At 43.7% G+C, this 15,508-nt stretch overlaps 1 protein-coding gene across 3 annotated transcripts in view; it reads left to right on the top strand.

Moving 5' to 3' along the window:
* The window catches only part of ENTREP2 (endosomal transmembrane epsin interactor 2), a 567,326-nt gene that overhangs the window by 12,328 nt on the left and 539,490 nt on the right, over positions 1-15,508 (top strand). The window contains 1 exon segment of one of the 3 annotated variants that reach the window (NM_001302420.1): positions 5,433-5,562. The exons of the other annotated variants lie outside the window; for them this stretch is intronic. The gene's annotated coding sequence lies outside the window, so the exon portion shown is untranslated. 3 annotated transcript variants of the gene reach the window in all.

Below are 15,508 nucleotides of genomic sequence, written 5' to 3'. Positions count from 1 at the left end.
TCTACTAAGAAAAATACAAAAATTAGCCAGGCATGGTGGTGCATGCCTGTAATCCCAGCTACTCAGGAGGCGGAGGCAGGAGAATTGCTTGAATCCAGGAGGCAGAGGTTGCAGTGAGCAGAGATTGCGCCATTGCACTCCAGCCTGGGCAACACGAGAGAAACTCCATCTCACAAAAAGAAAAAAAAGAAAAAGAATCGGGAGGCAGTCCTTATGGGCTCGTGTGCGTGGCATGGATGGAGAGGGGCAGCAGAGAGCCGGCAGACAGAGTTGTGAACACTGCTGGGCGAGGTGGCCCTGTGCAGCCCAGGCAGGCTTCTGAGAAGAAGAGGCAGTCTTCTGTCTGGAGCCAGGTTGCAGGGTGTAATGCACTAAAATGGTGGACCTGTCAAGAATGACACAAAGACCATACAAAGGAGGGGCGAGGATGGTCATGAATATCACTATGCTGGGATATAACTTTATCCTATTATAAAAAATATTTTTATTTGGGGAAAATCTTCACATCGGATTTTTTAAAAGCATGCACAATAAGACTGCAGCAAAACCAAAACTTTTGGATGTATATGCTATTTCTTCTCCCAGAATCTCCATTTTCCTGTAGTAACCCATGGCAGAGTAGCTTTGTGAGCCTCAGTTATGCAGCTGCATTTTATTTCATTTTCTTTCTTTTTTTTTTTTTTTTTTTTTTTGCGAGAGGGTTTCACTCCCATCACCCAGGCTGGAATGCGGTTGCACGATATTGGCTCACCACAACCTCCACCTCCTGGGCTCAAGCAATCCTCTGGCTTCAGCCTCCCCAGTAGCAGGGATTTTAGGCACCCACCACCACTCCCAGTTAATTTTTGTATTTTTAGTAGAGATGGGGTTTCCCCATGTTGCCCAGGCTAGTCTCGAACTCCTGGCCTCAAGTGATCTGCCTGCCTCGGCCTCCCAAAGTGTTGGGATTACAGGCGTAATACACCATGCCTGGCGCATTTTCTTTAAGTAAATAGTTTTCTGATGTCTTAGGTAGACATGGACATGGAAAACATGGGTGTTTTAAAGGTTAATGTGTGTGTCACTGACTACGTTTGTATTCAAATGGAAAACAACAGTTATTCCATTGGGCAACAGTTTTCACACTACTTTAATAATGACCTTACAGTAAACAGTAATAATGAAGTGGAGACTGTCAGCCATTGGTTTTATGATTTCTGTGTATTATAGCCTTGGATGCTTGTAAATGTGTGTGTATGTGTGTAGCTCATTAAATATTCTACTGAATTGTAATAGTCAACCTAATGTTACATACCTCTTTTTTGTTTATACTCAGGTTTTAAAGTATAATCTCAGATAAATTAGCCAGCTGAATTAAAACACAGTGAGGGTATCTGAATTTTATGCGATAAAATTACATCTTCTCGGCCGGGTGCGGTGGCTCACACCTGTAATACCAGCACTTTGGGAGGCCGAGGCGGGCAGATCACGAGGTCAGGAGTTCGTGACCAGCCTGGCCAACATGCTGAAACCCCATCTCTACTAAAAATACAAAAATTAGCCAGGCATGGTGGTGTGCACCTGTAATCTCAGCTACTTGGGAGGCTGAGGCAGGACAATCACTTGAACCCAGGAGGCAGAGTTTGCAGTGAGCAGAGATCTCGCCATTGCACTCCAACCTGGGCAACAGAGTGAGAGTCCGTCTCAAAACAAAACAAAACAAACAAACAAAAAAATCTTCTCAGAGGATGCAATTGTCTGATTCTTTCAAATGAACCTTTAATTTCCTTTTTCAGTTAAAACATCTTTGGCCTTGTTTACTAATTTTCATTAAATGGAGAATTCTTCACAAATCAGCAAAAAATGCTGTAATTACAACCACACTCTTAATTCATGTAAATATCATTAATGCTTTGCAATAATTATAGAGTTGTCCCTTGGTATCTGAGGGGGATTGGTTCCAGGACTGCCAGAGGATACCCAAATCTGTGCATCTTTAAATCTTGCAGTTGGCCTTCTGGAACCCACCTATAAGAAAAGTTGGCCCTTTGAGTATGCAGGTTTCACATCCCATGAATACTGTATTTTCAATCCTCGTTGGGTTGAAAAAAGTCCTCATAGAAGTGGACCCACGCAGTTCAAACCTGTGTTGTTCAAGGGTCAACTGTAATTATTGGATTCTAATTGCAAATGATAACAATAAAGTGCTACTTTAAAACTACTTTTCACACAGAGTGTATTTGCACTACTACTTGTCGAAAGAAATCCAAAGAAATGCTCACTGAATTTGTTCATTACTTTACAATTTTAATTTGATTCAATTTTGAAGAGGTAATATAGTCACATGGTTCGAAACCCAAAAGATACACATCTGAAAGGTACATGTCTTAGTCAATTTTGTGCTGCTGTGAGAGAATACCTGAGACTCAGTAATTTATAAAGAAAAAAAATTATTCTCTCAGTTCTGGAGGCTGCGAAGTCAAAGATCAAGTCACTGGCATCTGCTGAGGGCATTTGTGTGTGTGTCCTCACAGGATGCACAGCAGAAGGGCAAGAGAGAGCAAAGCCCTCCATCAGGTCCCTCTAGAAGGGCACCTAATTTCAGTTAGAAAAAGGAGCCCTCATGGTTGAATCACATTTTAAAAGTCCCATCTCTTAATACTATCACATTGGCAATACTTGAATTTTGGAGGGGGCACATTTGAACCATAGTGTAATGGAAAGATCCTTGCATTTATTTATCCTTGCATATTATTTATAATAGCTCAAGCCAAAAACAATTTAAATGTTCACTGATAGCAGGTACATAAACATAGTGGTGGCTGGGTGTGGTGGCTCACGCCTGAAATCCTAGCACTTTGGGAAGCCAAGGCAGGCGGATTGCTTGAGCTCAGGAGTTCGAGACCAGCCTGGGCAACAGGGTGAAACCTTGTCTCTACTAAAAATACAAAAAAAATTAGCCAGGTGTGGTGGTGCACACCTGTAATCCCAGCTACTCGGGAGGCCGAGGCACAAGAATTGCTTGAACCCGGGAGGCAGAGGTTGCAGTGAGCTGACATATAGCACCACTGCACTCCAGCCTGGGTGAAAGAGCAAGACTCTGTCTCAAAAAAAAAAAAAAATGTAGTGGCATATTCGTGCAATGGAATATCATACGGTAATAAAAATGAACAGCTACTTACGCATGCTGTAATATGGACAACTCCCACAAGCATAAGGTTGAGGCATAAAATTATTTATACTATATGGTTCAATTTACACAATGCTACAAAATAGGCAAAACTAGTCTATGGTGTTAAAAGTATGATAGTGGTTACCTTTAGGGAGGCAGGAATGTAATATTTTGGGAAAATGCATTATTACTGTGGTTCCAGTCTGTTCTGTTTCATGACCTAGATACTGGTGATAGTGGTTTTCTGGGTGTATTATTATTATTTTTTTTTATTTTTTTGAGATGGAGTCTCGCACTGTCTCCTAGGCTGGAGGGCAATGGCGTGATCTCGGCTCACTGCAACCTCCGCTTCCCGGATTCAAGCAACTCTTCTGCCTCAGCCTCCTGAGTAGCTGGGATTACAGGTGCATGCCACCACACCTGGCTAATTTTTTTGTATTTTCAGTAGAGACGGGGTTTCACCGTGTTAGCCAGGATGGCCTTGATCTCCTGACCTCGTGATCTGCCAGCCTCAGCCTTCCAAAGTGCTGGGATTACAGGCATGAGCCACTGTGCCCAGCCTCTGGGTGTATTATTAAAGGAATGATAAGGACCACCTACTGACTGAAAATGTGAGCACTATATTTATTTCAATTGAGTGGATCCCCACAGGGAAAAAAAATCAGGAATTTTATGTGCTAGAAAGGACAGGTTCATTGTGATTTTGCCAGTTAACAATTGCAGTGCACAGCCTGGACTGGGCAGAATGCATCCATCTGTATGTTGTGTGAAGTGAGTCTCATTGCTCTTTAGTTGGGAAAGAATTTTCAGTTAGGTTGGGTGAGGATCACCTCTTGGTTGTTTATCACCTTTGCTAGTGTATTGCTCAAAGTTTATAGTCATTTAACAGCTTTGGCTGGTCAAAATAATATTCATGTTTGATCAAACCCCAGGCAAGTATTGCTATAATTATAAAGTTTTTTTTATAGTCCTTTATAATGTCCTTACCTTATTCAGAGATGAAAGGTTGACCTGAAAGGATGAGAGAATTATCAAGCTTTCAGATTCAGATCACATTCAGATTAGTCTTGGGTGTTGTATTGAGTAGATTGTTTTTGTTTTATTGATTTGTTTTATATTTAATGAAGTGTGATTTATATACAGTAAAATTCTTGTTAGTATACAATTCTATGAGATTTGAATCTTATACAGTTGTGTAACCACTACTCCCACCACCCAGACAATCAAGATATACGATGATTCTATCACCCCTAAAAATTCCACCTTCCCCCATTCCGCTTTTTGATAACCACCTCCTCCTAAATTCCCAGTTGTATTCGTCAATTATCCCTCTGCTATAAGGACATACTCGAGACTGGGTAATTTATAAAGGAAAGAGGTTTAATTGACTCACAGTTCTGCAAGGCTAGGGAGGCTAAGGCCTCAGGAAATTTACAATCATGGTGGAAGGAGAAGTAAACATGTCTTTCTTCACAAGGTGGCAGGAGAGAAAAAAATGAGTGCCCAGTGAAGGGGGAAACCCCTTATAATACCATCAGATCTCATGAGAACTCACTCACTATCACAAGAACAGGATGGGGGAAACTGCTCCATGATTCAATTATCTCCACCTAGTCCCCCCCATGACATGTGGGGATTATGGAAATTGTAATTCAAGATAAGATTTGGGTGAGAACACAGCCAAACCATATCATCAGCATTGGCAACTCCTGATTTGTTTTAACGTTTTTCCCATTCTACCATATCATATGGCCTTTAGAATCTGACTTCTTTCACGTATTAATAGCACAATAGCACATTTGAGATTCATTCATGCTGTTATGTGTATCTGTAGTTCATTCCTTTTTTACTGCTGAGTAATATTTCATTATATATATGTATATATACATACACACACTATAGATAGTATTTCATACATATATGTCACAATTTGGTTATCTAATTGAGAGGTGAGGCCAGTTGGACTTCCTGGGTCGAGTGGAGACTTGGGGAACTTTTCTGTCTTACAAGAGGATTGTAAAATGCACCAATCAGGAACTTTTCTGTCTCACAAGAGGATTGTAAAATGCACCAATCGGCGCTCTGTAAAACGCACCAATCAGCACTCTGTAAAACTCACCAATCAGCGCTCTGTAAAATGCACCAATCAGCAGGATTCTAAAAGCAGCCAATCGTGGGGAGGATTGAAAAAAGGGCACTCTGATAGGACAGAAACAGAATATGGGTGGGGACAATAAGGGAATAAAAGCTGGCCACCCTCCCCCCCCCAGCCGACAGCGGCAACTCGCTGGGGTCCACTTCTGTGCGGTGGAAGCTTTGTCCTTTGCTTCTTTACAGCTGCTACTGCTCACTCTTTGGGTCCGTGCCATTTGTAAGAACTGTAACACTGGTGGGCGCTTTGATACGCTGAGGTAGGTGGATCAGGAGGTCGAGAGATTTGCGACCATCCTGGCTAATACGGTGAAACCCTGTAGCCACTAAAAATACAAAAAGAAAAAAAAAAAAAAGCTGGCGCGGCGTGGGGGTGGGCGCATGTAATCCCAGCTGCTCAGGAGGAGGAGGCAGGAGAATGGCCTGAACCGGGGAGGCGGAGCTTGTAGTGAGCCAAGACCGCGCCACTGCCCTCCGGCGTGAGGAACAGCGGGAGACTCGGTCTCAAAAAGAATAGAGCTGTAACACTCACCACGAAGGCCCGGCTTCATTCTTGAAGTCAGCGAGACCACGAACACCCTGGCCGGCAGCAGCTGCAGACACATAATCACAAGGTGAGGGAAATTTGGGCTATTTATGGAGTTTTGTGGTTATAAAAAGCTGCTTTAAACGTTTGTGTACAGGTTTTTGTGTGAAGATGAGTTTTCAGTTCACGTGGGTAATACCTAGCAGTGAGATTAGAGGGTCATAGGGTAAGTACATGCTTAACTTTAGAAGAAACGAACTGTTTTTCAGAGTGGGTTTACCATTTTGCTTTCTTTCAAACAAGATAGAGTCTGTTGCACCACGTCCTTGTGAGCATTTGGTGGTGTCAGGTTTTTAGCCATTTTAATACGTATGTACTGGAGTCTCACTGTGGTTTTAATTTGCACTTCCCTGGCAAATAATGGTAAATTATGTTGAGCATCTTTCCATTTGCTGTGTTGGCCCAAGTTTGTCTGCTATCAGAATAATTCTACTTTAAAAATTTACTGGCCAGGCACAGTGGCCCACGCCTGTAATTATAGCACTTTCGGAGGCTGAGGCAGGCAGATTGCCTGCACTCAGGAGTTCAAGACCAGCCTGGGCAACCTAGTGAAACCTCGTGTCTCTTAAAAATATGAAAAACTACTGGGCTGTGGTGATGGATGTCTGTAGTCCCAGCTACTCGGGAGGCTGACACATGAGAATTGCTTAAAGCTGGGAGGTGGAGGTTGCAGTGAGCTGAAATCGTGCTACTACACTCCAGCTTGGGTGACAGAGTGAGACTCTGTCTCAAAAAAAAAAAAAAAAAATTCGGTTAACGTTTCTTATATTGATAGCACAGATTTTCTGGTAATGCATTCTCTCAATTTTTGTTTATATGAAAAATTTCTTATTCTTTATTTTTGTAAGATATTTTCACTGGGTATAGAATTCAAAGGTGGGAGCTTTGTTCTTTCTGCTCTTTAAAAGTGTTATGCCTGTGGCCTACATAGTTTTTTTTTTTTTTTTTTTAAACGGAGTGTTGCTTTGTCACCCGGGCTGGAGTGCGGTGGCATTATCTCGCTCACTGCAACCTCCGCTTCCCAGATTCAAGTGATTCTCATGCCTCAGCATCCTAAGTAGCTGGGATTACAGGCATGCACCGCTGCACCCAGCTAATTTTTGCACTTTTACTAGAGACAGAGTTTTGCCATGTTGGCCAGGTGGTGTCAAACTCCTGGCCTCAAGTGATCCACCCCCCTTGGCCTCCTCAAGTGCTGGGATTACAGGTGTGGGCCACTGTGCCCGGTTTTTTTTGTTTTTTGTTTTTTTGTTTTTTAATTCTAGCATTTCCATTTGATTCTTTCTCATAGTTTTTATTTTTTAGTTGAAATTCCTGATCGGCTCATGTATGTTGTGAACTTTTCCACAAGCCTTTAACATATTAATAATAGTTATCTTAAATTTCCTGTCTGACAGTTCCAACATCCAGTCATATCTAAGTCTGGCTCTCTTGATTGCTCTCTTTGACTGGGGATTGCTTTTTGTTGCTTTCTTGTGTGTCTTGTAATTTTTAGTTGAAAGCAAAACATGTTGTGTTGCACAGTAAAGGCTAAAATGAATGGCGTTTTACATAGAGATGGGAGCACATCCTCTTCTGCTAGTGTGGGGAGCTGAGTCAATATAGGTGATATTTGAGTTGGGCTTGGGTTCTGTTGTTGCTATGGTGACTCTCAGTGAACCACAAGATTCAAAATTCTCTAGTTTTACCTTGTGCATAGATTAGGGTTGTGCTACCAGAGAGTTTTTCCTGTTACACTCTCAGCTGTAGTCCTGTGGTCCTGTGTCTCAAAGAGAAAGGGCACATGGAAAAAGCTGAGGCTACTGGAGGGATGAAGAATTGAGGCCATCATCACGCTCTACCAAAGGTGCTAATTTTTCAGTTGTGTTTTTTCAGAGTCACTTTAGAATCCTTTCAATTCAGGATCATTTGATGTTTGTTGAGATGGTGCAGCAGCATTTCAGAAGCTGTTTACAAATCATTTGACAACAGCAGTGAATAGAAACAGAGATAGAAACAGCATAACTAATAGATACAAAGTACCCCTCCTTTTGTCAAACTCAAGCCATGAGACTAGGTTTCAACTGTATGCATTATCCCACTTTGGACAACCTGTTGGCTTGTCCTTGAATTTTATATAAGGAACTCTCATTGATCCAGCTGCAACAGGAGGTATTAGTCAGGACACAAATATCACCTTGCTCTGCTAGTGTATAATCAAAGGCAGTTCTGTTGTCTAGTAATACTTTAACAAAGTTCAGGCTAATTTTTTTTAGCCTAGAGTGCAAATATAGTTTTATTTGAAATGATTACCATGGCAATAGGAATTTTGTATACTGCAAGATAAGGAAAGATACCTTACATAGAGATATGGATCTCACCATCTTTAATTCCTCCAAGTAGATTTGCATTCCATTGAGAGCGTAGGATGGGTGTAAAACATGCTTGATAGAAATGGGGAATTTAAAAATTCATGTAAGTTATTATTAATGCATGTCTTTCCACAAGTTAAAAACTGACCAGATTCAGTACAGCTTTTATATGAAATCTTTCTGTCAAAGCGTATGTTCTACTTTCAGTATACAATGAATGTTAATTGTTTAATATATATGAATTCTCCAACCGCACAAACATGTTTGCCTTCCTCGATGTAGTATTGGCACAAAATTTGGTAATTGGTCCAAATTTTAGTTTCCAGTTTTGATTTGGGTCTGATGAAATTTTCCATGATATGAATGCGAAAGTTTGAGAAAACAATTTTACCGTTAGTCGCAGAATTTAGTGTACAATTACAAAAATTTAAGTAGAAACATCAAAAACAATTAGAGAAAACCTGATCAGTTTCTCAGTTCAAACTTTGGACAAGATTTTAGGCCTTGGATGGGTCTAATATTTAAGATAAGTATAATTATAGCAATATTATAAATTAAGATAAGTATAGCTATACTGATCTGAATAAATGAAATATGTTCAATCCACATGATTGAACAGGACATGTTAGCATCATAAGCTTGGAAATCTTGAGCAGAAATATGGAATGCTTGATATCCAGTAATAAGGGACACGTTAGAAGTCAGAGATGCATTTAAAAATCCAGATTCTTTCCGATTTCTGGAGCTTTACACTCTTAGATGGAAAATGCCCTGGTAAGCGTAAGCTCTCTCTGGACCACGTGTATTAAGGACAAGAATAAAAAACATGAATAAGGCATTGTTGGTGTGTGTATTAGTCCATTTTCACACTGCTGTAAAGAACTGCCCAAGGCTGGGTAACTTATAAAGGAAAGAGGTTTAATTGACTCACAGTTCAGCATGGCTGGGGAGGCCTCAGGAAACTTACAGTCATGGCGGAAGGCAAAGGGGAAGCAAGGCACCTTCTTCACAAGGTGGCAGGAAGGAGAAGGAATGCAGGAGGAACTACCAAACACTTATCAAACCATCGGCTCTCATGACATCTCACTCACTATGATGAGAACAGCATTGGGGAAACTGCCCCATGATTCAGTTACCTCTGCCTGGTCTCTCCCTTGATGTGTGGGGATTATGGGGATTACAACTCACGATGAAATTTTGGGTGGGACACAGCCAAACTGTATCAGTGTACTGTCAGCCAGTTTAAATCAACAAAAAGGAATCCAAATCGATATAAGGGTTAGAGACAGAAGCAAGAAACAAGAAGAAAAAAGAAAGAAAATTTGTGGTTTTGGTCATTGGGTCTTACTCTGATGATCTTGAGTGGAAGCTGCTTCAAGTATTAATCAGTGTGGTGCAAAGTACTTGGGTAGCTGCTGTCAACCTTCAGACAGTTTTCTTCATCTGGAGTTTTTTGTTTTGTTTTGTGTTAAGGTGCAGTTTGAGATTGCCAGTGATATGGACTCCCAGTTGGCCCTTGCTACCAAATCAATTTCTTTGTCCATCTTTTTGCACAGGGGATACATGGATCCAAGGATACACTTCTTGCAGTTTTACTGATGTCTGTTATTAAGAACCTTTGTTATGGGATCTTTTGGGTGTTATTTTTCTGGCCAGAAACCTCTGTGGTTGGTGGTGCCTTTGTCTGACTTTTGATCCAGTTTATTCAGCTTATTCCTCCCACTCAGCCTGGCAGGCTGTACTTGGCTCATGCTACCGGCCTGGATCCACCCCTGCCAAGGGTGAGCCAGGCGTGGAGTGGCAAGGTGCATGAGCAAGTGAGTGTGGGGTCCGGCCGCTGCACACAGTCAAGTGGGCCGGCTCCTGAAGTAGCAGGAGCAGTTTCCAGGTACCAGCACAGGCAGCAGCTCTCTGCAAGGCTGCAGCTGGAGGAGGCACACCACAAGCAGCTTTGGCTGGCCCTGGGGGGAACGCAGTAGTGCCTGGAAGCTCAGAGACTCCAAGAACCGCAGGGCCTCAAAGAGGGAGTCACAGCCCTGGCTTGGGGAGCCCCCAGGTCTGGGCTCCCTAAAGGGCCTCAGCTCTTCTTTCCCACTGTTCACCTGCAATGTGGAGAGCAAGCGGCGTGTTTCAGCCCTGTTTGTGTTACAGCACTTCTAGACTTGCCATTTGGCACCTTGAGTTCTTATCCTGCAAGCAGGAAGAATGAGGCATGCAGACAAGTGGAGGGTGAGCAAGATGAAGAGGAGCTTTACTGAGCAGTAGAACAGCTCAGGGACCCACTGTGGGTAGCTCCTTTCTGCAACCAGGGTGTCCCGATGAGTGTTCAGCCCTCAGCAGAGAGGAGAAGGCCTTGGGGTGGGTGGCCCCTCTCTGCTGGCAGGTTGTCCTGTCACCTCCACAGCTCTTTGCAGAAAGGAGGACCTGGAGTGTGTTTCTCCTCTCTGCAGGTAGTTCATTGCTGGAGTGGGAAGGCTCTCTCTGCAGCTGGTTGTCCCGTCACCTCCACAGCTCTTTGCAGAAAGGAGGACCTGGAGTGTGTTTCTCCTCTCTGCAGGTAGTTCATTGCTGGAGTGGGAAGGCTCTCTCTGCAGCTGGTTGTCCCGTCACCTCCACAGCTCTTTGCAGAAAGGAGGACCTGGAGTGTGTTTCTCCTCTCTGCAGGTAGTTCATTGCTGGAGTGGGAAGGCGCTCTCTGCAGCTGGTTGTCCCATTGTCTCTCCTGCTCTGGCTGAGCCTGGGGTTTTTATGGGCCTCAGAGTGGGGAAGTGCATGCTGATTGTTCCATGGACAGCCATGGGCGGGCCCAGGAAAAAGCACCATGAGTTCCCTCTCCAATCCACAGGACTGGCAGCCTGGCCCCCAGGCTTCAGATCTTCTCCAGCCAGAAGGTGGGGCTTCACTGGGGACCCACCTCCTGCCACCCAGGAACCTGTCTGCCTCCTGCTGCTGTCCATGGTGCCCAGGCTGCTTGAACTAAGGGGCACCTGCAGGCCAGCACCAAGCTGCCCTCAGCCCCTCCTTGGCTTCCCCTCCCATGCTCGTGGGTGCCCAAAGCCTGTAGGGGGCTGAGGCGGTAGGGAGCTGGTGTGTCGGTGCTGGCCCGAGTGTGTATACACCCAGCTGGGCTGTGACAGTGCCTGGGCTTGGCCCCAACCATGCTTCAAGATCAGAGAGGGTGCTGAGCTGGGAAGAGGCCAGGCAGCAGAGCAGAGACTCCTGAGCCTGTGGAGATGGGGGGCCTTCCCAGGCCCCCAAGGGTGCAGACTGCAGAGATGCCCGGGTCTTGCGCCTGGGAGGGCAGCTGCAGAGGTACCCAGGGAGGGCGGGGCTTCAGCCCACTCTGAGAATGGGAGGCCCAGGCCTGCCTGTCTGCTGCAGCTGGCATCTTGGCAGCTGCCATTCTAGATGGGCTGCTTCTACTATCACCTTCCTAGGATCCTTTCCAGAATGTCTCTAGAGAATATTTCCAATTGGTGTCTTTTCCAGAATACCTAATATCTAGGTTGAAGGAGTGTAGAGGTTCTGAAGGTGAAGTTTTTGAAAATCTAGTTTGCAATCATGGAAGATAAGAATGATTATTGAATTTCTCTTTGACAGTATTTAGCTAGGTCTGCCTGAAGCAAGCTTCAATCAATTATGAGTGGTAAAACTTACAGGTGCATGGGTCTTCTAGTTGTTAATTCATAAGGTTACAATCTATAAGTTCCAGAACAGGCTGACCTGATGGCCACTAGAGGTAAAATTCTCAGCCATGGATGTTTAAGAGCTTCAGATAACTTAACCAGTTTTATTATTTTTATGTTTTAGAGACAGAGGTCTCTATCTGTTGCCCAGGCTGGCATGCAGTAGTGCAATCATAGCTGACTGCAGTCTCAAACTCCTGGGCTCAAGCAATCCTCCCACCTGAGCCTCCCAAGTAGTTAGGACTACAGGTGCATGATATCTTCCCTGGCTAGTGTATTGTGCTTTGTTTTATTTTTTTGGAAACAGGGTCTTGCTATGTTGCTTAGGCTGCTCTTGAACTCCTGGCCTCAAGCAATCCTCCTGCCTCAGAAGCAGGACAGAAAGCAAGAAGCAATAAGAAAGAAAAATGAAAAGCTCCCGAGTAGCTGGGATCATAGGCACACATCACCACCAATTTAAGTTGTGTACCTACATTTGTACCTCTACCTTTTCTGGAAACTGAAGAGTAAGGGTAACAAGAATTTTTTTTTTTTTCAGTTTTTTGTTTTTTTTGAGATGGAGTCTCACTCTGTTACCCAGGCTGGACTGCAATGGTGTGATCTCGGCTCACTGCAGCCTCCGCCTCCCAGGTTCAAGTGATTCTCCTGTCTCAGCCTCCTGAGTAGCTGGGACTATAGGTGTGTACCACCACGCCTGGCTAATTTTTGTATTTTTAGTAGACATGGGGTTTCACCATATTGTCCAGGCTGGTCTTGAACTCCTGACCTCAGGTGATCCACCCACCTCAGCCTCCCAAAGTGTTGGGATCACAGGTGTGAGCCACCGCGTGTGGCCTAGATTTTTGACGAAGTAGTAACACCTCACCAAGTCCCTTTATGACTGCTCCAGTAAACGAGTACCTTTACTATTAGTGAGTATGATTGGCTTCCCAGGTGGGAAAAACCATTGTCTAACTTTTTTTTTTTTTAAGTTTAGTTATTGCAGTGGCTTTTCTACTTGAGAAGAGCTCACCTCCAGAGAATTTACAGGCAACCTTTAGCACATATGCATAATCTCGTGACTTGGGAAAGTGGATAAAGCCCATTTTCAAGTGTTTAAAAGTCCTCTGGGATATAGCTCAGACCTGTGTCCCACCATCACAATTTTTTTGTGGGGGTGGTTGTGATAGTACAGATGAGGCATATGCCTTTCACATCTCTAGTTACCAAGGGGAAATGTCCCCACTAACTCTTATCCGTGGTAGAAGCCCTGTTGTGCATTTTGGTCAATTTCTACCTCAGATTTTTGGTGTAAGCAAGAGGCCATCCTTGCTCCATTAGAGACCACTGAAATTGACAGAACAACCTGATTTTAGCCAGCATTTCTATTTTCTTTTTTTTCTTTTTTCTTTCTTTCTTTCTTTTTTTGTTTTTGTTTTTGTTTTTGTTGTTGAGATGGAGTCTTGCTCTGTCACTCAGGCTGGAGAGCAGTGGCTCGATCTTGCTCACTGCAACTTCCATCTCCCAGGTTCAATCGATTCTCCTGCCTCAGCCTCCAAGTAGCTGGGATTACAGGCACACATCACCACGCCTGGCTAGTTTTTGTATTTTTAGTAGAGACAGGGTTTCACCATGTTGGCCAGGCTGGTCTCAGACTCCTGACCTCAGGTGATCTACCCGCCTCAGCCTCTCAAGGTGCTGAGATGATGGGTGTGAGCCATCGCGTCTGGCCCAGTGTTTGTTTCTTGAATCTAGGGCTAAATACTCTGTCTGAAATAAATTGTATGTAAAAAAATCTATTCATGTTTTTACATTTCCTTCATCATAAATAACTCCTAAGAACAAGGAGAAAAGTGCACTTCCTTTGTTTAATATCTGCCAATGCACTCCCGTCACCTTCTTTATTATCGCTTGTACTATGTGCCTTCACTTTTAATTGTATGCCTCTTTTGAGAGCATCAGTGCTTCTAACAAATCTACTTTTTTCTCCCTTTTTTTAGGCCTCTCTGATGAGGTCAGCTATTCCTTCAGTCCCATAGCATCACAAAATTATATACAACACCAAGGCATAATAGCTCTGTGTGCGTGTGTGTGTGTGTGTGTGTGTACATGTGTCCCTTTTGGTATCAGCTCTGGTAAGGGCTACTAGTTCTACTATTTGAGCTGGCTCAACTCTGGGTGAAAGGTTATCATCTAGTACAGTTTTTGTTGTTGTTGTTGTTGTTGTTTTTTTTAGAGTTTTCGCTCTTGTTGCCCAGGCTGGAGTACAATGGCACAGTCTTGGCTCACTGCAACTTCCGCCTCCCTAGTTCAAGCAATTCTCCTGCCTCAGCCTCCCAAGTAGCTGGGATGACAGGCACATGCCACCACGCCCAGATAATTTTTTGTATTTTTAGTAGAGATGGGGTTTCGCCATGTTGGCCAGGCTGGTCTTGAACTCCTGACCTCAGGTGATCTGCCTGCCTCGGCCTCCCAGAGTTCTGGGATTACAGGCATGAGCCACTGTGCCCAGCCCTAATACAGTTTTATGTAGTCACTGCATAACTTCAATGGTATTGACCTTGATCATTTAAAAAGAACACTTGCTGCAGATTCTCTAGGAGAACATCAACTAGATCTTCCTTGGAGATACTCGACTTCATGTTTGCTGTACTACAGTCCTGGGGCTCTACTTCAGGTGGTGGAAGCAATACTGCAAGACTGAGATGATAACATTGACATATGGTGGGTAACATGAGAGACCAACAACAGCAGCCAGCCTGAGCTAATGGGCTTGCAGAGCAGTGCTGGCTATTGCTTGTCAGTAGTAAGGACTGAACAGCCTGGGCAACCCATGGAGTTAATGGTGCGACAAGGATAATATCTACAGAAGCACTGACCGTTTTGCAACCACTGTTATAGCACATAACAAGGAAGAAGACCCTAGCCACTGAGTCTAGAGAAGTGCCTAAATCTGGAGCGGTTTCTGGTACTTCCCATGTTGTTGAGCTAAAGCCTCTTTTTGGTACCCCATGGCACCTCCTTTTTGCTTCAGCTAAAGGAAATGTGCCAAATGGGCGTAAGGTAAATGATGATGTTGTTGTTCAGGTGGAGCCGGTATTGGGGCCTGTTGTGATTTAGATTTCAAAGTGACAAGGTCAGTTTCATCAAGGAAGTTTTCTGGTTGCGTGTTTTTGGTAAGTTCATGGAGGAGTCAAGTTACGCTGGAAGAATTGGGAATCCATTGCTTTTCATACCTCTTAAGTTTCCCAAATCCTATGAGTGTCCAATTTTTGGGTAGAGTGTGCCTGTTGGTGGAGAGGTCACCTTCTAAATCATGTCCCACCACTTGGCAAAATGGTCGTTTTTCCTTTGAGGCTTTGTCATATGTAGCCACTTGCTCCTTTAAAAGGTGGATTGAGTCCTCTGGAGGGTTTTCCAGGAGAGGTATATATGAGGCAAAGTCTTCTATATTGAATGAAATTGTACCCTTTTGGGAGTATGTCCTTTAAATCATGATTTAAAAACTGGAAGGAATATAAGGTGTTTCTGAGGTATTACAGCCCAAATACCTGTATACTGTTAGTCATTCCAAATAAAGAAAATACCTATCGACTATATTTAC

Source organism: Pan troglodytes, chromosome 16 (assembly GCF_028858775.2).
Source record: "Pan troglodytes isolate AG18354 chromosome 16, NHGRI_mPanTro3-v2.0_pri, whole genome shotgun sequence".
Taxonomy (NCBI): Eukaryota; Metazoa; Chordata; class Mammalia; order Primates; family Hominidae; genus Pan; species Pan troglodytes.
Note: the sequence above shows the minus strand (reverse complement) of the source record. Positions and strands in the feature narration are given on the sequence as shown.